At 46.2% G+C, this 20,970-nt stretch overlaps 1 protein-coding gene across 5 annotated transcripts in view; it reads right to left on the bottom strand.

The window, feature by feature from the left end:
• The window catches only part of ANKRD11 (ankyrin repeat domain 11), a 1,187,914-nt gene that overhangs the window by 405,262 nt on the left and 761,682 nt on the right, over nt 1-20,970 (bottom strand). The gene's annotated exons all lie outside the window — the stretch shown is intronic.

Consider the following 20,970-nt stretch of genomic DNA (forward strand, 5'->3'; position numbering starts at 1 on the left):
TTTTCGATCTTCTCAGTTCCTGTCAACCTGATGCATTATTCCTCACGGAGACTTGGTTGACGGACCATTCTGGTCCTGATATTGCAGCCGCGCTCCCAGATAATTACACCTTCTTGGGTAGTAATAGAAAGGGTAAGGAAGGGGGGGGGGGGGAAATAGCCATTATCTTTAAAAGAACACTTTCTTGTAAATGGGATGATATTGCGATTCCTAATTGTGAGGCTGGGCTGTTTAAGATACTGTTATCCCCCAATCTCACACTTACAGGCGCCTTGATTTACCACCCTCCTGGCGCTGCCTCTTCCTGGGCCTCATCTCTTCCAGAATGTTTAGCTCCTCTATTACTGACAGCGACTAATTTTCTCGTTCTTGGTGATCTAAACATTCATTTTAATGACACAACCTGCCCTATCAGTACAAATTTACTGTCTGACTTAGCAGCCATGAATATTACTTTACACAATTCAGGCCCTACTCATAAGGCGGGCAATTTGCTTGACCCTATTCTATCTAACTTGGACACAGTATCCTGCAAGCTTCCCTTACCTATCCCGTGGTCTGACCACTTTGTGGTAGAATTCTCTATTTCGTTTAATCGACCCTCTAACCACCTAGCAACTGCTCCCAAACCCAGAATGACCCGCAATTGGAAGAAATTAGATTCCAATAAATGTAATTCTGTTTTGTCAGACTCTATGCCCCTTACTGAGGTTAGCAGCACTGATCAAGTGGACGTCATTCATCGCTGGCTTACGTCTGCTGCAGACATTTGTCTCCCACTTCGAAAGCAGACATTTAATATACATCATCCCCCGGCGCCATGGTTTAATGACCAACTAAAAAAAGAAAAAAACAGCTGTAAACATCTTGAAAGGAAGTGGCGTTCCGAATACGATCCACAAGCTAAACTACAATATAAAGCTGCTTTAGCAAAATACCATACCCTCTGTAAGACAGCCAGAATCGAATATGTTAATTCTTCTATCCTAAATGCCCAAAATCGTCCAAAAGCCTTGTTCAAGGTAGTGCAGGAGATTTCTGGTGCCACTTGTCAACCCAAGGCCCCATGCCTAGATAAAGCACAATGTGACTCCTTAGCAGAATTCTTTGTTTCTAAAATCGAGAGTATATATTCTGACTTTGCCTCATTTAACGTTCATTCAGTCTCTGAACCTACTGCATCTACTACCTCAGATGTCCCTCAGTTGGCTGTAGCAGAGATCACTGCCTGGGATCCCCTGACCCCTTCCACACTATATGACTTAGTGAAAAGTATTAAATCTGGTTCCCCTCTGGATCCTTTCCCTCCTCAAATTTTGCTTACCCTTGATCCATCTTCTCTAAAGCTCATCATGGAACTACTGAATACATCTCTTAGGGAGGCCAAGGTCCCCAACTCATGGAAACATGCAATGGTCGTCCCGTTGTTGAAAAAGGCCAATGCTGATTCAAGTAACCCCGCCAACTTCCGGCCAATTTCGCTTCTCTCAGTTTACTCTAAGATTCTGGAAAAGCATATAAATAAACAACTCACTAGCCATATTGAATCTCATAACATCCTACACCCTTCACAATCTGGGTTTCGTTCTGGCTTTTCTACGGAATCCACTCTGCTGGGAGTCTCTGAAACCATTCGTCATCTGGTGGACAGAGGGGAGGCCGTGGCACTTATTTTATTAGATTTAAGTGCCGCATTTGATACGGTCTCCCACCCCATTTTGATTAACATTTTAAAAAGGTCTGGCATTACGCATTCTGCCCTTGAATGGCTCGTCAGTTTCCTGTCCGGTCGGACTTTTCAAGTCTTTTCGGCTTCCTCGATGTCCAAAATTCATACATCTGCTCATGGTGTCCCACAAGGTTCCATCCTGAGCCCCCTCCTTTTTATTTTATACGTCAGACCCCTGGGTGCTATTGCGGAGCATGCAGGGCTCTCCATATTTTCATATGCAGATGACACACAGATCATCTTCTCTCTCTCCACCTGTCATCTTTCCTCCACATCATCCCTCTGTCATGGCCTCAACAATATTGCCTCCTGGATGCACAACAACAAGTTAAAACTGAACGGAGGGAAAACAGAACTCCTCCTGTTTGGCAACAATCCTGCCTTATGGGGACCCTCTCACTGGCCTGTTAAAATGGGCACCCCTCCTAACCCCTCGAAAACAGCCCGCAACCTGGGAATAATATTTGATGACCAGCTGTCCATGAGACAACATGCTGTGAGAGTCTCTTCCGTTTGTATAACCATCCTCAGATGGTTGAGAAAAATCACCTGGATGCTTCCCCTGGAAACCCAGAAAACCGTAGTCCAGGCGCTAATAACATCTCGCCTGGACTATGGTAACGTTCTCTTTTTGGGAGCGGGGAAAGAGGTAATCCGGAAATTACAAACGGTCCAGAATATGGCAGTCCGTCTCCTATGTAAATTACCTTATAAATCCCCCACATCTCTGCATCGTCGTAGCCTCCATTGGCTTTGCATTAACAATCGCTGTAATTTCAAAGCTCTGTGTATTATACATAAGATTAACACTGGTAAGGCCCCTCAGTATTTGAAATCCCTAATTCATCCGTACCTTCCTTCCCGCACTCTTCGCTCATCCAGTCAACACAAACTTCTGATCCCCAGGACGAAGAGAGCCAGAATGGGTGGCCGATCTTTTGCTTTTCTGGCACCCTCCCTGTGGAACTCTCTCCCTCTGTCGATTCGTATTGAACCCAACTACCTAAAGTTTCGAAGAGATGTAAAGACTTGGCTTTTCGATCTATAATGTATGCAATTGTACACCTTCCTTGCTGGTTTAGCGCCGGGAAACCTCCGGGTAGCTGTGCGCTCTAGAAAATTAAATATAAATAAATAAATAAATAATCATCACAATATCTGCAGTATGATGGAGCTGTAATTCATACTCTTTACTTTTTTTTTTTAAACCGGCTTTAGGATGCTTTTTCTTACAAGATGTGTAAAGACAGGCTGGTCTGGCGCAAGATCATCACACTTTTCCAAAGCTCTCGTGCATACATCTGTTCTTTCGCCGCTGGACCAAATGTAGATTTACCGTACCATGGAACCCTTGAATTCTTGCAGCGCAAGCAATGCAGATAAAGTAAATGTTTTGTAGACAAACTGGAGTCTATAACTACATGCATCGCACAACTTCTTACTCACCATCACGTGCAGCAGTGGAGGCCACAGAGGTAGAGTGATGCCCGAGCCAACAATGGTGCCAGCTACCCCCTCCCCCCTAACTTCAGGTACATCAGGTGTCAGGGATGAAAACTGTATGGAGGGACTAAGGGCGAGACGGGCATCAGAAGAATATTAAAGGCTGCTTGCAGCAATGGAACTAGCACTGTACTTCCTTTTTTGGGAGTCAGAGGAAGAAGTGTATTATTCAGAAGTAGAAGACCATGCACAAATTTGCCCCGGTTTCGTCTCGGCGTGAAACTCACGTCCTTGGTGCAGATTTGAGGAGTGCACACCAGATATGGTTGCCATTTCTTAACAAAGCTATTATTTTAACGTTAAAGCAAAAAACGTTGTCATTTGTAATGCAGTTTGAAGAGGAAGCAAAGAGGAGGAAGGAAAAGGAGAACTTCTTCCCAACTCGGTGCTCGGGCGGTGGGAATTCTGCAAGTTAGAGCAATTTTTAACTTGTAAAGAGGCTTTATGGGTGCTTTGCAATGTAATAAGACAAGGAGTAGTTTCTGTCCTGTAACTCCAGTTCTGTAGTAGGGGTATCTCTGTTATAGTCATAATCTAGTGAATAGACCCGCCCATGTGCGTGGACCCCAGAGCAATCAAAAATAATCTCTTATAGTGTCAAAAAATGCAGAAAAGCATAGACACTTGAGAGAATTTAAAGACAGATAATGCAGCCTAAAAAGGCTACACTGTCCAGTAGTTCAACTAGAAATTCCACCATAAAATCCACAAAACAGCAAAAGCCTGTACAGATTTCCCTTGCTTTACCAGCAAAATCCCTCAGGAATGATAGAGAGAAGAACCTGGACAGACAAGCCCCATAGGCTGCCATTATGTGGCTCAAAACAGGATACTGTGCCTTTAAGAGAATCTTCCAGAACCTTCTCCCAGTATCCCAGAATGCATAGCAGGCCCAACTTAGTTTCAGTTCTTTTTGAAGGCGTAACACGCCAGACCTGTAGCATTCCATAAGGAATATGTCTCTCTCCACCGGGGAGGAGGGAGGGCGCTTATGACTATAACAGAGATACCCCTACTACAGAACTGGAGTTACAGGACATAAACTACTCCTTCTGTAGTAGGGGATCTCTGTGTATAGTCATAATCTAGTGAATAGAATGGCAAGCCCATCCTCACACCAAAGCGGCGGTGGAGAAAAGAGAATTAACGCCACTACTGTGCGAACAGATTTCGCAGCGAAGCCTGCCCAACCTGAGCGTCTGCCCTGGCATCAGTGTCCAGGCAGTAATGCTTAGCAAAGGTATGAACCAACTTCCAAGTGGCCGCCTTGCAGATTTCTGCAATCAGAACATTACGGAGCAATGCTGTCGTGGCAGCCTTGCCCCTGGTGGAATGAGCCTTAGGCTTACCTCCTAAGGTCTTATTAGCTTTTGGTAACACAGCTGTATGCAGGACACAATCCACCTAGAGATAGACTGCTTAGAGGTCGCAAGACCCGTCCTGACAGATCCATAATTGATGAACAATTGGTCTGACCTACGAATATCCCTGGTTTTATCCAGATAAAATTTCAGCACCCTCCTAACATCCAGGGAATGCAAAGACCGTTCCGCTGGAGATGAAGGATTCTGAAAGAACGTAGGTAAAGATATAGTCTGATTGATATGAAAATCAGAAACAACCTTGGGAAGAAACTTAGGGTGAGTACGCATAACAACCTTAGCAGCATGAAATACAGTATAAGGTTCTTGGCAACACAACGCCTGAATTTCACTCACCCTGCGGGCCGATGTAATGGCCACGAGGAACGCCGCCTTCCAGGACAGGTGCTGCAACGAAGCCTTATGAATAGGTTCAAAAGGCTCCTTCATCAATCTGGACAGCACCACATTCAAGTCCCATGAAGGCGAAAGAAGCCTAACAGGAGGGAACACTTTCTTCAAGCCTTCCAAAAAATCTTTGATCACAGGGATCTGAAAGAAGGAAGTCTGTGAAGGGCATTTCCTGTAGGCAGTCAAAGCAGCCAGATGAACCTTAATGGAATGGACATTAAGACCAGACTGCGCCAGATGTAGCAGATATGGAAGGATGACATCTTCCTTGCATGTCGTAGGGTCATAGTTCTTAGACTTGCACCAGATGCAAAACCTCTTCCACTTGTAAGCATAGGAAGTCCGAGTGGAAGGTCGCTTAGCCTCCTTCAGTATGTCCATACAATCCGCTGGGAGATTCAAATGGCCATATTGCACTATTTCAGGAGCCATGCCGCCAAACTCAAAGACGAGAGGTTGGGGTGCACCATGCGCCCCCCGAACTTCGTGAGAAGGTCCGGCCTGCACGGCAGCTTCATGTGAGGAAGGAGAGACTGGTGAAGCAGGTCCGTGAACCACCACTGTCTGGGCCATTCCGGGGCAATCAGAATCATCTTCGCCCTGGACTGGGAGAGCTTGATGAGAACCGCTGGAATGAGGGGAATGGGTGGAAAAGCGTACAGAAAGCTGTTCGACCAGTTGATCCATAACGCGTTCCCCAGCGTCCCCGGCTGGTAGTACCTGGAGGCGAAGTCTCGGCATTTGCTGTTTTCGGCGGTGGCGAACAGATCTACGTCTGGAGTGCCCCACCTTGCGAAGACTTCTCCTAGTACTTCGTCATTTATGACCCACTCGTGATTTTCCTGAATCAGTCTGCTCAGCTCGTCTGCCTGAACATTCAGCACACCTGGCAGATGAGTGGCCGTTATCGAGAGTCCTCGAGCCAGAAGCCAATGCCAGATCGCCTGCGCCTCCTGAGACAGAGTGCGTGATCTCGAGCCCCCCTGCTTGTTGAGGTAATACATCGTGGTCGTATTGTCCGTCTGTACAAGCAGAGAGTTGGTCTGGAAGGACGGTTGAAAAGCCTTCAGCGCCAAGTGAAAAGCCCTGAGTTCCAGGAAATTGATGTGGTACGTGGACTCTGCAGATCCCCGGAGTGCGCTCCCCATCCCAGGAGAGAAGCATCCGTCACAATAGTCTGAGTGGGAATGTCCTTGTGGAAGGGAACCCCTCTAAGGAGATTCTCCGCTGAACACCACCACTTCAGAGACTGAAGAGCATGCAGAGACAGTCGTATCTTGTCGTCCCAAGAGCCTCTCCTCTGGTCCCACTGATCTCCCAAGCACTCCTGCAGCGGTCTCATATGCAGCCGTGCATGTGGCGTCAGGAAGATGCAAGAAGCCATCGATCCCAGCAGCGAAGACACCGTCCTCACTGTCGTGGATGGAGCGGACAGGAGAGCCTGAGCCTTCCGAAGGAGTGATAAACGTCGCTCTTCCGAAGGAGACACGCTTGCCGACAGCGTATCGATGGAGGCTCCCAAGTACTGGATGCACTGGACCGGAGTCGGGACAGACTTGGACATGTTGATGTGCAACCCCAGCTTGTTCAAGAGAACGCACGTCTTCTGGAAGTGTGCTTGAGCTTCCGAGAAGGAGGCCTTGATCAACCAATCGTCCAGGTATGGGTAGACAAACACCTTGTTCTTCCACAGGTGTGCCGCTACCACTGCCATGCACTTCGAGAACGTCCGGGGCGCAGACTTCAGCCCGAACGGAAGTACCGTGTAATGATAGTGATTGGTGCCGACTTGAAATCGCAGGAACTTCCGGTGTTTGTGTGCAATGGGCACATGGAAGTACGCATCCTGCAGGTCTATGGCGCAAAGCCAGTCTCCCCGTTGCAGCTGAGGATAAATCTGATGCAACGACAGCATGCAAAACTTTTCTCTGCGAATCCATCTGTTTGCCTGTCGCAAGTCCAGAATGGGCCTGAACTCGTTCTTGTCCTTTTTTCGGACCAGAAAGAACCGGGAGTACAGACCTCTTCCTCTTTGAGACAGAGGTACATCTTCTATCGCCCTTTTCCTTAGAAGGATGTCGACCTCCGCCTGGAGCTCGCGCAGTTGATACTGCGAGCCGACCGGAGGAATCGATGGAGGAGGGCTGATGAACCGAAGACTGTATCCATTGCAAACAATATTCAGCACCCACTTGCCCTGAGTAATTTTTCTCCACTCTGCCAGAAAAAATTGAACGCTTCCCCCACCGGAGCGGGTAACGGATGAAGGGGAAGTAACCGCTCAGGGGCGAGACCCAGCCAGGCCCTTGTTCGCGGTAGAGGACTGCTGTCCACCTCTACCCCTCTGACGTTTCTGGAAGGGTCTTCTGTATTGCTGCTGTTGTTGCTGCTGCTGTTGTTGCCCAGAAGACTGTCCCCTTCCTCTACCCTGCGACCCGAACCGCCGTTGGAACTGGCTGTAGGGTTTCTTCTCTTTGGGCTTCTCCAAGCCCACAGCCGTCAGGGTTTCAGCCTCGGCCTTCATTCTGGCCATTTCGTCATCTGCGTGTTTCCCGAAGAGGGTGTCGCCGGAAAACGGCAGATTTGCCACTCGTTGTTGCGCTTCAGGCTTGAGCGACGTCAGCCGGAGCCAAGCATGGCGTCTGATTGATACCGTGGCAGTATCCATGCGCGGCCAGCAGGGAGATATCCGCCGCGGCGCTGATGGCCTGGTTCGAGACCAGCATCCCTTCCTGGACGATCTCCATGAAGTCCTCTTTCCTGTCGCGCGGGACAAGGTCCGCAAACTGTTCCATGGAATCCCACAGTGCACGGTCGTATCTTCCCAACAACGTCGAGTCACTGGAGGCCTTCATCGTCGTGGAAGACGTCCCACACGCCTTCCGTCCAGCTGAGTCAATCCAGCGGCTCTCCTTATCCGGGGGCACAGTGGTGGACGGGGAGGTAGCATGTAGTTTCCGAGCCGCTGTCACAATCACCGAATCAGGCACTGGGTCTTTCCGCAAGAAGGCCGGGTCCGACTCTGGAGCCCTGTACTTCTTGGCAAGCCTGGAGGGAGCAGCTTTCACCACTGCCGGCGTAAGGAAGAGCTGTTCAGCCGGCTCAACCAGTCCCGGCACCAAAGGCAGTAGAGGGCGAGACAGGTGCTTCGTGTGCAAAGTCTCGAAGATCACAGAAGTTGTGGGCGTAGGGGCCGTCACCTTGATCCCCAACTTCGCCGACCCTCTCAGGAGAACCTCCTGGAACGTGCCAATGTCATCTATCGGAGACACCCTCGTCTCCGGTGAATCCGACAATGTAGGCGAATATGAACGGGTCCCAGAGGCCGAATGGGACCTGGACCGATGCCTCCTATGGCGATGTCTGGATCTCGAGGAGGATCAGTGTCCACTCCTAGATCTGTCCCTTCTCCCTGAGCGTGACCTCGATCTCCTGGGTCTGGGACACTCCGCCGGCTTCCCCGGGTCAGACGTCTTGGGCTTAGGAGGAACCTTCGACTTCGGAGTCTTCTTCGGAGGTGTCGGAAGTCTGGGCATCGACACCGATCTCGGTGGAACCGGAGGAGGAGCACCCGGCACCGGGGCCTGCGGTCCTGATGGAAGAGCAGGTAGAGGAGGCAATGGAGGAGGCGTCGAAGCCTGTATAACAGTCTTTTTTGGTGTATACACCTCTGAATACGCCGTTACCGGCGAGCCACCATCCTGTTCTGACTGAGGGGAGACCCCACAGTCCTCGGCCTGTCCTTACGACCCCCTGACGCGGAAGACCGGTGTTCAGACGTCGACCGTGGTTCCTTCGACGTCGAGCGGCCCTTCGGCGTCGACCGTTTCGCACTCCTCGGCGTCGACCGGCTTCTATGACCCGACCAGATGGACGAACCTCTAAACCTCGACGACGGTCGCTGGTGCCTCGACGGCGACCTCGACCGCCTCGACGACGACCTCTTCGATCGCCTCGACGGCGACCTCTTCGAACGCCTCGACGTCGACCTCTTCGAACGCCTCGACGTCGACTTCTTCAGCGCCGGAGACCTCTTCCGCCTCGACGGCGGCCTCGACGACGAGGATCCCCTCGACGACGACGATGTCCTCGCCGGCGAACGGCGGTGTCGCCTCGACGGCGAGCGCCGACGCCGGGCCCTCCGATGCCGTCCGCTCGACGCTGACGGCGACGACGAGGAAATCGACAGCGGGTTCGACGGCGGCCTGTGTAAGTCCCTCGACGTCGACGGGCGACGTTTTCTCAACCCAGAGCCCTGGGGAGACCGGGAACTGGCCGTGGACCGTCCTCTCGACGTCGTGGTCATGGCGACCGACCCAGACGGAGACCTTGGACGTTTGCTGGACTTCCTGCCCCTGAGGAGCCCCCCAGAGGCCTCAGCATGGGCAGTAGAAGCCCCTCCAGACCCACCTTGAGCCTTCAGTCTTCTTTCTTCAAGTCCCTGAAGTCTGATCTTCCTCCTGTCCTTCAGGGTCCTGCCAGAGAAGCCTCTACAGATCACACACTCCTCTGGGATGTGGGAAGAGGGAAGGCAGAGGATACACACCTCATGGGGGTCTGACTTGGCCTTCTCCCTGGAGCACTCCGGGCATTGGTCAAATAATGCAGGCATTATGGACAACAAAAGAGTGCAGCAAACCAAGAAGAAAGTCACCAAAGTACTTTAAAAGTACACAAAATCGAATTTAGTGAGAAAACACCAACAAAACCCTTGAAAAGGGAGAGCTCAATGCTCCAGGGTCCTGCTTGCAGGAGCCGGAAAAAAGAACTGAAACTAAGTTGGACCTGCTATGCATTCTGGGATACTGGGAGAAGGTTCTGGAAGATTCTCTTAAAGGCACAGTATCCTGTTTTGAGCGACATAATGGCAGCCTATGGGGCTTGTCTGTCCAGGTTCTTCTCTCTATCATTCCTGAGGGATTTTGCTGGTAAAGCAAGGGAAATCTGTACAGGCTTTTGCTGTTTTGTGGATTTTATGGTGGAATTTCTAGTTGAAGTACTGGACAGTGTAGCCTTTTTAGGCTGCATTATCTGTCTTTAAATTCTCTCTTAAGTGTCTATGCTTTTCTGCATTTTTTGACACTATAAGAGATTATTTTTGATTGCTCCGGGGTCCACGCACATGGGCGGGACTATTCACTAGATTATGACTATACACAGAGATCCCCTACTACAGAACGTGCATTTATGGTTTTTGCAGGCACGGTTTGTGATAATATCAGAGGTGTTGCTGGGCTAAGGAAAAAAACAAAGGTACGTTCAAAAGGTTGGCTTGTAAGGGGGTCCCAGGCAGCAACAGTTATAAACTTGCTATAGCGCCCAGCATAGAAGGATTTTGCAGAGGCGTCTATGATGGCGAGGATGCCATTTACCACTTCAGGTGGTATGCTGAAAGCAGTTAACTGTTGCTAGTCAATCTCCATGCACGATCGTTCATGATATTTTTCAGAATTTTGAGCGGGAGAGGTATTGGTGGAAAGGCATACAGGAGTTCCTTTGACAAATCCTGCTGAAATGCGGCTCCTAACAAGAGCTTTGGCAGCCACTCCCACATTCAAAACGGTTGACATTGTGTATTCGCCGGTGGTGAAAAGATCTATGTAAGGTTCCTCACAGCAATGGGTCCAGAAAGGACAGATGCGCATGGGAGGAAACAAATAATGCTAACCTGATTAGAGGCCCTTAATGTTATGTGAGACCTTAAGGTGCGCCATAGGTCATTATATGCAGACGATCTGCTTATATATCTCAAAGATGCTAGGTTACCCTGTGCGTCGTAATGACCAAATAAAGTGTTAAAGGTTACCCTGTGCAACAGTAGAAAGAATACTGCTCGAGTTTGCCACCATTTCAGGGCTCTGCGTGAACTGGGACAAATCGTGCCTATACCCCATCTCTGAGTCCACTCCAGAACCGCACCTGTCTATTAATGGCAAGTCAGTGCACTGGCAATTGTCTACGTTCTGGTATCTCAGGATACTTATATATACAGACTCAGTGGACCTGCTTGAGGGTAACCTGGTGCAGCCATCACGGCAGTGCAGGCCCATATGTCCTTTTGGGCCACATTGCCACTGAAGGTTATGGGACAGATTGCACTACTTAAGATGGTGGTGCTTGCGCGCCTCATACCATCAAGTCTTAAACCGGCACTGTTTAAAAGCCTGGAACTGGATACGAGGAAATTCATTTGGAAGGGTCGCACAGCAGAGTGCCCCCATGTTGCAGACGGCATGGGGTAACATATTGCACGAACCGGCTACACATGTGACCGTACAATACTTACAAGAGCTAGGGACAGGCCGCTGTCTCGTCAAATGGTTTGCGTAATCACTGAGGGCGCACACAGCACCGCAGTTGAGCTCCCTCCGTGTTCACTCAGATGCAGATCTGCAGCAGCCCTGGCCTGAATGGGAAGCCATCCTTGGGGGCCCCACACTCGTCCCCCGTAATACAAGATTCAGGCTCATCCAGTACTACATAGCGCACAGGGCTTACCCGACACCAGCCAAAAGAAATAAATACTTTGATCGCACTGACGCCAGTTGCCTTAGATGTGGTGAAATAGGACTGGACTTGCTTCATTTGCTATGGTCCTGCACAGCCATACTGGGAAGTGGTTACCACAGAGCGCATGCTAGATGGCTCATGTGAGTGGTGTTTATTTTGGGATTGTACCAGAGGTCTAGTAAATGCAAAGTAACTTCCCAGAACATAGATCTGGGGCTTATAGCAGCCAAACATCTGATCACGCGGCGCTGGAAATCTCCTGAGCCTCCTGCAGGGAAGGCCTGGTTCCAGTCACTGCTTTGCTGGGCGCAAGCGTAGAGTATAGCGCTGTGTCGAGAGGATGTGATAGGAATTCGTGAGTGGCCGAATGGGATGTGATCCTGACAGATTTCCACACAATGTGGCAGAAACAGGCTGAGGAACTAAACACCACACCTGTGTGAGTTGCGGGCCCAACTCTAACAGGCTAGACAGAACACAAGGAACAAGCCAGAGCATGCATGGCATGTTCAACATGTGCAGGGCAGCGGGTGCAACGCTCCTCACTGACGCTTACCCAGGCCAAACAGCACAAAGAGCAACAGGCACCACTTAAGGAATAGGGGCCTAGAGGGTGGCATACAATTAGGTCAACATACAACCAAGCGCTGCATGTAGGAAAATAGATAGGTAACATAGAAGAGTGATATAGGATGCACTTTATTTTATTTTTAAAGTTTTCTATAGCGCAAACCAGACCCAAGTGTAGGGTAACAGAGTGCTTTACAAAGTGAGCAAGGAATGAGAAGTACATTTAATAACAATAAAACACACAGTAACAACGCAAAATAAGACATATAAAAACATCATAAAGTTTGGGGGATAAAGGTAGGGAAGATAACCGCTCCGCGATAAGGAGTCAATGAGAGCTTGTGCAAGTCTTACCTTCTAGATGTCATAAGAGGAAGATTATAGACGAGTTAGAAGTTGAAGCTGGCATGGTGTTTATGCGGATTTTACAGGAGGAATTTGCTCATCAGGAAAGCTTTTGCTTCCTTTTTGAAGAGGGGCGTCGAGGCGATTTTCCTCATGAATGGCGGAAGAGTTTTCCAAATTCTTGGCGCCGCTCCCGAAAATGCTCTGTTGGAGGTTTAATTTTGTTGAACCTTGTGGGTTTCAGGAAAAGATTATCTGTGCTCCTAGAATGTCTGCTTCTTCCAGATAGTGGGAGTTTTTGGGGTAGGAACTGTGGAGTGTTGTGGTGTAGCGCCTTGTGAGTCATGCAAGCAATCTTTAGGTGAATACGAGCTTCATAGGGTAGCCAGTTGAGTGCCTTCAGGTGTGGAGATATGTGGTCAAATTTCCTTGATCCTGTAATGAGTCTTGCTGCGGCGTTGAGACAGGCTTGTAGGGGTGCGGTAGAGATTTTGAGAAGCCCTGAGAGGGTGGAACACCAGTACTCCAGCCTTGAAATGACTAAAGCCTGAATTGCAGATTTGAGTTCAGGGATCTCGATAAATGGCTTAATTTTTCTCAGATAGTGGAGGTGGAAGCGGGCATTTTTAGCCATCAAGTTAATGTGCGCTTGCATGTTAAGGTTCTTATCCAGCGTGATTCCAAGTGATATTGTGGAGTCTACAAACATTGGTGTGCGGTTCAAAGCAGTGATCATTTTGGTCCTCCATTCCTTTATTTCTTGTGAGTTATTGGGGGGGAGATTAAAAGAAATTAAGTTTTTTGTGAGTTTAGCTTGAGGAAGTTGGACGTTAGCCACTGTACGTTTTTTTCGAGAGCTAGATTCATTAACTTTCTCTTCAAGGGAGGTGATTATAATGTAAAGTTGGGTGTTGTCCGCGTACATGTGGTAGGATATGCTCACCTGCTGTATTAGATCAGTGAGTGGTTCGACATACAAGTTGAATAGTGTGGGTGACGAGGTAGAGCCTTGTGGTACTCCTAGTACGTTAGGTGAAGAAAGAGAAAAGATCTTGTCGGTCAAGAACGATTGCGTTCTATTTTCCAGAAATGATTTGAACCATAGAAGGACTGTGCCAGAGAAGCCCATCCTGTCCTCTAGTCTTCTTAGAAGTTTGTCGTGGTTGACCGTATCAAAGGCTGATAAGAGGTTGAGCAAGACTAGTAAGCATGTATCATTGCGGTCAAGAGCTAATAGAGCATAGTCTACTATATGTAGGATGGAGGTTTCAGTGCTAGGGCCAGGTCTAAAGCCCGATTGGTGGATGTTCAATAAATTGAAGTTTGTGATGTGTAAATTCAATTGTTGCTGAACACATTTTTCCAAGACCTTTGCTAGCATGGTTGGTTATTGGTCAGAAATTGTTGGGGTCAGAGTTGCTAGCTATCGGGGTTTTTTTAGGATAGGGGTAACTTGACCAGATTTTAGGCAGGCCGGGATTTGACCTTGTGATAGCGAGGCATTAATGATATTGGTCCAGAGAGGGGATATATATGATATGATATGATGTGGGGTAGGCACTTTGCTGGGACAGTTATTAAAGTGGTGGTTGACTTTAGTGGTTGCTAGAATTTTGGTGATGTCATTGATATTATAACATTTGAAGTTGGACCAGAGAGTTATTTTTGGGTAGAGATCGCTTAAGTAGCACCAGGTTAGTGGTTTGACTGATCTTTGGGGTGTCTACTTTGCTTGCTGCCATACTGAGTTCAAGTTGGAGGGAATTTGTTTTTGCTGTAAAGAATGTGGAAAATTTGTCACTACTTAGCTGTGCGGTTGATGTTAGGAGTGAAAATTTGGCCAATTTGTTCGATTATTGATTAAGGATTTCGAAGAGTTTTTTTGGTCTATTTTTAGCATTCTCTAGTTCTGATTTGAATAAGTATTTTTTTGATTTTAGAATACTTTTATTGTATGATTTTCTTGCTTTTCGGAGTAGTTTCACCTGGCGGGGGAGAGAGGGGGTTGCTTGGCTCCATTTTCGTTCAGTTGATCGGAGTTTGCTGCTCTACTCATTCAGGGCTTCACTGAACCATGGGTTTTTATGTCGGGAATCCTTTTCAGTTTTAGCGGTGCGGCTTGTTCGAATATTTTGGTCATCGTGGAGTTAAAGTTATCAGTGAGGGCAGTGACGTCTCCTATGTGGATGTATGACGTTACATCGCGAACTTTTACAACGCACACCGTTACAACGCAATTTTTACAACTCAGATACATTTACAACGAATACTTTTACAACGCATGCCATTACATAGCAGATGCTATTACAACGCATGCCATTACAACGTAAGTATATGTAAGTATATTATTTTTTTTAAAAATGTAATTTAAAAATTTAATTTAATAAAGTAAATTATTTTTTAATAATTAATTTGTAAATATATATACTTTAAAAAATAGTTTATTTAAAAAAAAACAATTATTATTAAAGAACTAATATTAACAAATAAAAATATTTAAATTAATTTAAATTATTTAAAATTTATTTAAAAAATGAACCCTAAACATACCCGTTACCCTGAACCCTTAAAATACCCATGTACCCCATAACCCATACCTATCCTTGAAACCTAAAAATACCCCTGTACCCCAAAACCCATACTTAGCCCTGAAACCTAAAAATACCCCTGTACCCCAAAACCCAAACCTAACCCTGAAACCTAAAAATACCCCTGTACCCCAAAACCCAAACCTAGCCCTGAAACCTAAAAATACCCCTGTACCCCAAAACCCAAACCTAGCCCTGAAACCTAAAAATACCCTTGTACCCCAAAACCCAAACCTAGCCCTGAAACCTAAAAATACCCCTGTACCCCAAAACCCAAACCTAACCCTGAAACCTAAAAATACCCCTGTACCCCAAAACCCAAACCTGGCCCTGAAACCTAAAAATACCCCTGTACCCCAAAACCCAAACCTAGCCCTGAGACCTAAAAATACCCCTGTACCCCAAAACCCAAACCTAACCCTGAAACCTAAAAATACCCCTGTACCCCAAAACCCAAACCTAGCCCTGAATCCTAAAAATACCCCTGTACCCCAAAACCCAAACCTAACCCTGAAACCTAAAAATACCCCTGTACCCCAAAACCCAAACCTAGCCCTGAAACCTAAAAATACCCTTGTACCCCAAAACCCAAACCTAGCCCTGAAACCTAAAAATACCCCTGTACCCCAAAACCCAAACCTAACCCTGAAACCTAAAAATACCCCTGTACCCCAAAACCCAAACCTAACCCTGAAACCTAAAAATACCCCTGTACCCCAAAACCCAAACCTTACCCTGAAACCTAAAAATACCCCTGTACCCCAAAACCCATACCTAGCCCTGAAACCTAAAAATACCCCTGTACCCCATAACCCAAAACTAAATATATACTATTAAATTAATGTATTTAATTTACATTTAAAAAAATGATTGTAAAAAATAACATACTTACCAATACTTACGTTGTAATGGCATGCGTTGTAATAGCATCTGCTATGTAATGTCATGCGTTGTAAAGGCATGCGTTGTAACGGATCCTGCGTTGTAATGGTGTGCGTTGTAATAGTTGCGTTGTAAGTGTTGTTTCCCCTCCTATGTAGTTAGGGGGAATAAGAGCCTTCTCACATTGGGAGGCAAGCTTGTTCCAGTTGATGTTCTTTGTGTCTCTTATCCATTGTTTAGGTTTAATTTGTTGTGAGAGGATTTTCTTGTTACCGGAAGGGATTTGGAAGGTGATAATGTGATGGTCTGACCAGTCACAAGGGGTAATCGAGATCGATTCAATAGTATTTAGTTTAGAAATGAGCCAGTCTAGCGTGGCACCTTTTGAGTGAGTGGGCTCAGAGACAGCTTGGATCAGGGAGTGGTCAGCAAGGAAGGTTTTAAGGGTGTTGACCTGCTTGTCCAGTGTGTTCTCCCAGTGGAGATTGAAATCACCAAGGAATGTGTCATTCGAGTGAGGGGACGAGTTTGCTGTCATGATTTCCATAAGTTGTTCTGTGAAAATTATGTTTTGTCCTGGAGGATGGTACAATATATGTAATTTAAGAGAGTGGTTACTTGGTGAACTCCTAGAGATCCCAAGGTATTCAAACCAGTCCAGGGGTTACGAGTGAAATTTTGAGCTGGTGAGGTCCGATCGATGTATGCAGGCTAATCCTCCGCCTATTTTGTGGGGTCTGTCTAATCTAATGATGTTGAAGTCTGGGAGGACCAGAAGGTCAAGGCATAGTGAAGATGATTCCTTGAGCCACGTTTCAGTGAGGATAACTATGTTCATTTTCATGCTTAGGATGAGGTCGGCAATGTCAGAGGCATGTTTAGGGGCTGAGCAGCAGTTTAGTAGAAGGCAAGAAATCTTGTTTGAGTGCTTCATTGGACTAGGCTCTTGGTAATCTTGGTTTAGGGTTATAGAGTGAAGATTATTCAGGTTTATTCCTCTCTGGATTGGATGTGATGTTCTGCAAGGGTTGATGGATACTAGGCAAATAGCGCGTTCCTCATTGTCTAAGGCATGGTCGGGTGGGGATTCGTACAACCATAATAGAGTTTGCATTTCCTGGTCCGCAATCGAATTGGAGCAATTGCACGTGCGCAAGTATCGATTGTCTAGAGGCAGGGGGATAGTTTTTGTCACGTTGTCGACTGTCTTTAGCGAGTTTTGAAGATACTTATGTTTAGCAAGAGCTTTTTCAGCAAGTTTTAAGATAGTATTGATTTGTAGGATAACGTTTTGAATGTTTCTAGAGGTACGGTATGAGGTCATGAGACAGTCTTGTCCTGTCTGTTGATGTTGTGGGGAAGAGAGGATAAAGGGTGTAGAGTGAGTAATATTAATGTTGGTTCTCATAGTAGTTCTAGTTGAGGAAGGTAGTGCAGTGCGTACTAATGAGGGCGAGTTGTTAATTGTTCTTTCCCTGGATCTGGATGCAAGACGGGGTCGTTTTTCTTCAGGAGAGGGAAGGGTTGTGGGGGTTATAGTAGTAGGGTCCTGAGAGGTGTTGCGAGAGCATGATGAGGATATCGGAGTAGTGTGTGCTAAGGAGAGAGAGTTGGTACCTCATTCATTGGTTCTAGGTGAGGGATGTGTTCGATTTTCTTCCAGAGAAGAGTGGGCAGTGGGGGAGGTAGTGGGGTCCCTAGACGTGCTGCGAGATGTTAAAGATGCTGAGGGCGTCAGTGCAGTACATGATAAGGAGATGGAATTGTTGCTTCTATCATCAGTTCTGAGTGATAGGGGTCGATGTTCTTCCGGAGTGCAAGGTGCGGTGGGGGTAGTGTTAAGGTCGAGAGAGGTGCTGCTTGCAGTAGATGGTTTCCCTCCAGTGCGTATAAAGGTGGGAGCGTTGGCGTTGCTTCTTTCCACTGATCTATGTGAAGGAAGGGGTGGAAGAGTGGTGCAGCGTGAGGTAGCAGGGGGTGTCGATGCACTGTGTGCTGAGGCCGGAGGGATGGTATTGTCTCTATCATGCCTGGGTGAAGAGGGTGGTCTCTGATCTTCAGTAGAGGAAGGGGTGGTGGGGGTAGTAAGGACCTGAGCGGGAGTGAGTGTGCTGAGGGTGTGGGTTTTTAGGGTGGAGACGTATTTGTCGAGAAGTTCTAGGTCCTTTTTAGCTGCTTGAATAAGAATAGTGCCATTTTTGTAGGATGTTCTATTCAATGAGACTCTGCGTGGAACTTGTAATCCTAGTTCCGCAGGGAATGTTTTTATGGTCTTGAATGGCTAGTAGCTCATGAAAGGGCGATCGCCATTTGGCTTTTTTTCTTGTGTAAAATAAAAGGTTATTGATTATAATGCCTTTTTGGGATTGCAGGAGTGATCCAGGAATAAAGTATCCAGGTGTTTTCTGAGGAAGTTGCGTTTGAAGGTTTTCGCTGTATTTTTTTTAAGTTTATGAGGGTATTGAATAGAGTAGGCACTGTTTCCTTCAGGTATCATGATTGGTCCAGTCATGATGTGAGAATCCTTATGGCTGTGAGGAGCAACAGTAAAATAAAATAAGGAATGAGAGCTGTTACTGCTTGGTTATTGTAACATCTACGAGGGTGTTGGCACCTGATGCAATGTTTTAATGGCTCAACTTTGAGAGCAGGGCTTAAAGTGTTATTTCCCTGGTTATATCAATGTTATGTTGTAAATTGTTTCATCATATATTCACTAGGACAACGCAACCATTATCGCAATGAGTAAGAGTGTTTAATTGAAACGAGCTGCGTTGTAAATCTGCTCAGGAAAATGGAGTTAAAACTGAATTGTTAAACAAAAGCATAACCTGATGCTAACTGCAATTATGAAAAATCAATAAACACATTTAAACAAAAAAAGTGCGCTTGGGAGCCAGAAGCAGACTGAACATTTGCAGCATGGCCACTATGAAGGTCTTTATCTGCTGGGAGATAGACAACACAGGAAACACTAAACGCATCCGAATCAACTGAGAAGTCTGCTCCAAGGCCAGTCATCAATGGAGTCTGACTGACATTTTGATGCAGCAAAACAGCCTCTTTGGAGTCAGGGTGAAGAGGAGGCTTGATTCCCACTTCGCTTTTTTAATTTTTACATTTAAGTGATCTTAATTGTATTCATTGAGCGCACGTTCACCTATAGATTTATTGGCACTAAAAAAGAATAGTATATCAAACAAAAAGGACTAAGAACCAGATTAGGAAGAGCCTAATTAGCATATGACTGCTTGAAAAGCCAGGGGTTTAGGCTTTTAATGAAATGCCTCAGATTAGTTTCAATAAGGTATTAAAAAAAAGTGATGGAACACCTGAATTCATCTAAGTCACAGGTAATGAAAGTCACATCCAAATCAGTCATTACTTTGCACACCATGCCACCTTAGTTTGAACACAGCTATATGCAATTTAGTCTTGCCATTTCTCCAATGGGAACAGTCCAGCACAAACTGCCAAGCCAGGTCCTCCCTTAACTGGAACATAAGCAATCCAGGGCCGAGTTTCCCTAGTTGGGGCTCATAAGCCAGGAATAGCTTAGTTTCAGTGAGAGTGCACATGGCCAACATCTGGGCATATCCATCCCACTTAGGGCGACACTAAAATATGCACACAAAAAAAGAGATGGATGAAATGCTTGAATTAATCTCAGCCACAGGTAATTAGGTTACGTACAAGGCAGAACTCCATTGGGAGAGAATTCCATATAGAACATGCAAGTACTGCAAAACTTTGTCAACCTGATCTACTCTTGAAATTTCATAACAAGGCGGTTTGAGTGAGCAGATCTCAAGTTTCATTTAGCTGCATACCATGCCATCTTTCTAGTGATGGATAAATCGAGGGGCAAGACTTCTCAACTCCTTAAAAGACAGCAAGTCTTGGAAGGGGATTTTTTTGCTAATAACTTGTTGCAATAAAGGTGTGGCATATGACCACCGTAGCAGATATGACAGGGGGGCCGGGATGGCCTACACTGAATGACTTGCAATCTGAATGGAATTGTTGGATAGTCATAGGTAGACAGAGTTGGCATAGCCCAACATATTTATAATTGCTGCCATCACTATGTTTTCCCTTGCTTTAAACAAAAGAAGTAGAGTTATTTCTCTAAGCAGTTTCAGCACAAATATGAATTTAGATACTACTGCTCTGACCTGCTGGTTCATATAGAAGTTATTATCAATTAACGCTCCCAAACTTTTAGTGAGTGTTTAGGCACAGGTAGCTGTCCCAAATCCGAAGGACAGTTACACTGGTTCCAAAGGTTGGTTTTATTGTTTAATATGAATTTACGCCAGCCGATCAAAAGGCCAACACTTATTAAAGGACATTCCCTAGGCTTGATGTGAACGTATAATTTGGACCTATCCAGTATACTTCTTCAGCCGTGCTTAAGGTCTAATAATTATTTGATTAACATTTGTATTCCGACAAATCTCTCCAAATTGGTGCATGAACAGGAAATGGGATGGCGAAGACAGCGAAGATAGCAGAAGATCGAAAGATGATGCATCGCGAAAACTTTACTACATTGACCAGAGTCCTTAGGGGCGACAACGCCGGTGTGTGAGTAGTGTGCAACCCCAACTCCATTTGTAAGGAAATTAAAGGTATATCCAAATGGCGACAAATTAACGCTAAAGTAATTCTTTCTACTCTCTCAAAGTTATCCTATGTTTAGTAAAGATATCTCCTCCTCACAAACAGAATTTCGTGGCTCGTACATGCTAGCGATTTACACACCTTGCAAATCCAACAGCATGTCAACAATCATACTAAGTCTGCACCCTGGTGCTCTTTGGAGCTAAAATGCCATAGTTGAATTGCACCGAATAGAAAGCAACTGCTAAACAAAATTATTAAGATATTAAATGATTATTAAATTAGGACTCCCAGAATATAAAGACAGAAAACTGTGGGAAAAATCCTTTTATTACACTGGTAATTTAATATTCAGTCTACAGATTTACTTCATCTCCTACAAGCAGGCTTCCGTCCGCTACATAGTACGGAATCAGTCATTCTATCTGTAGTTGATTATCTAAGAAGG

The sequence above is a fragment of the Lissotriton helveticus genome, chromosome 12 (assembly GCF_964261635.1).
Source record: "Lissotriton helveticus chromosome 12, aLisHel1.1, whole genome shotgun sequence".
Classification (NCBI taxonomy): domain Eukaryota; kingdom Metazoa; phylum Chordata; class Amphibia; order Caudata; family Salamandridae; genus Lissotriton; species Lissotriton helveticus.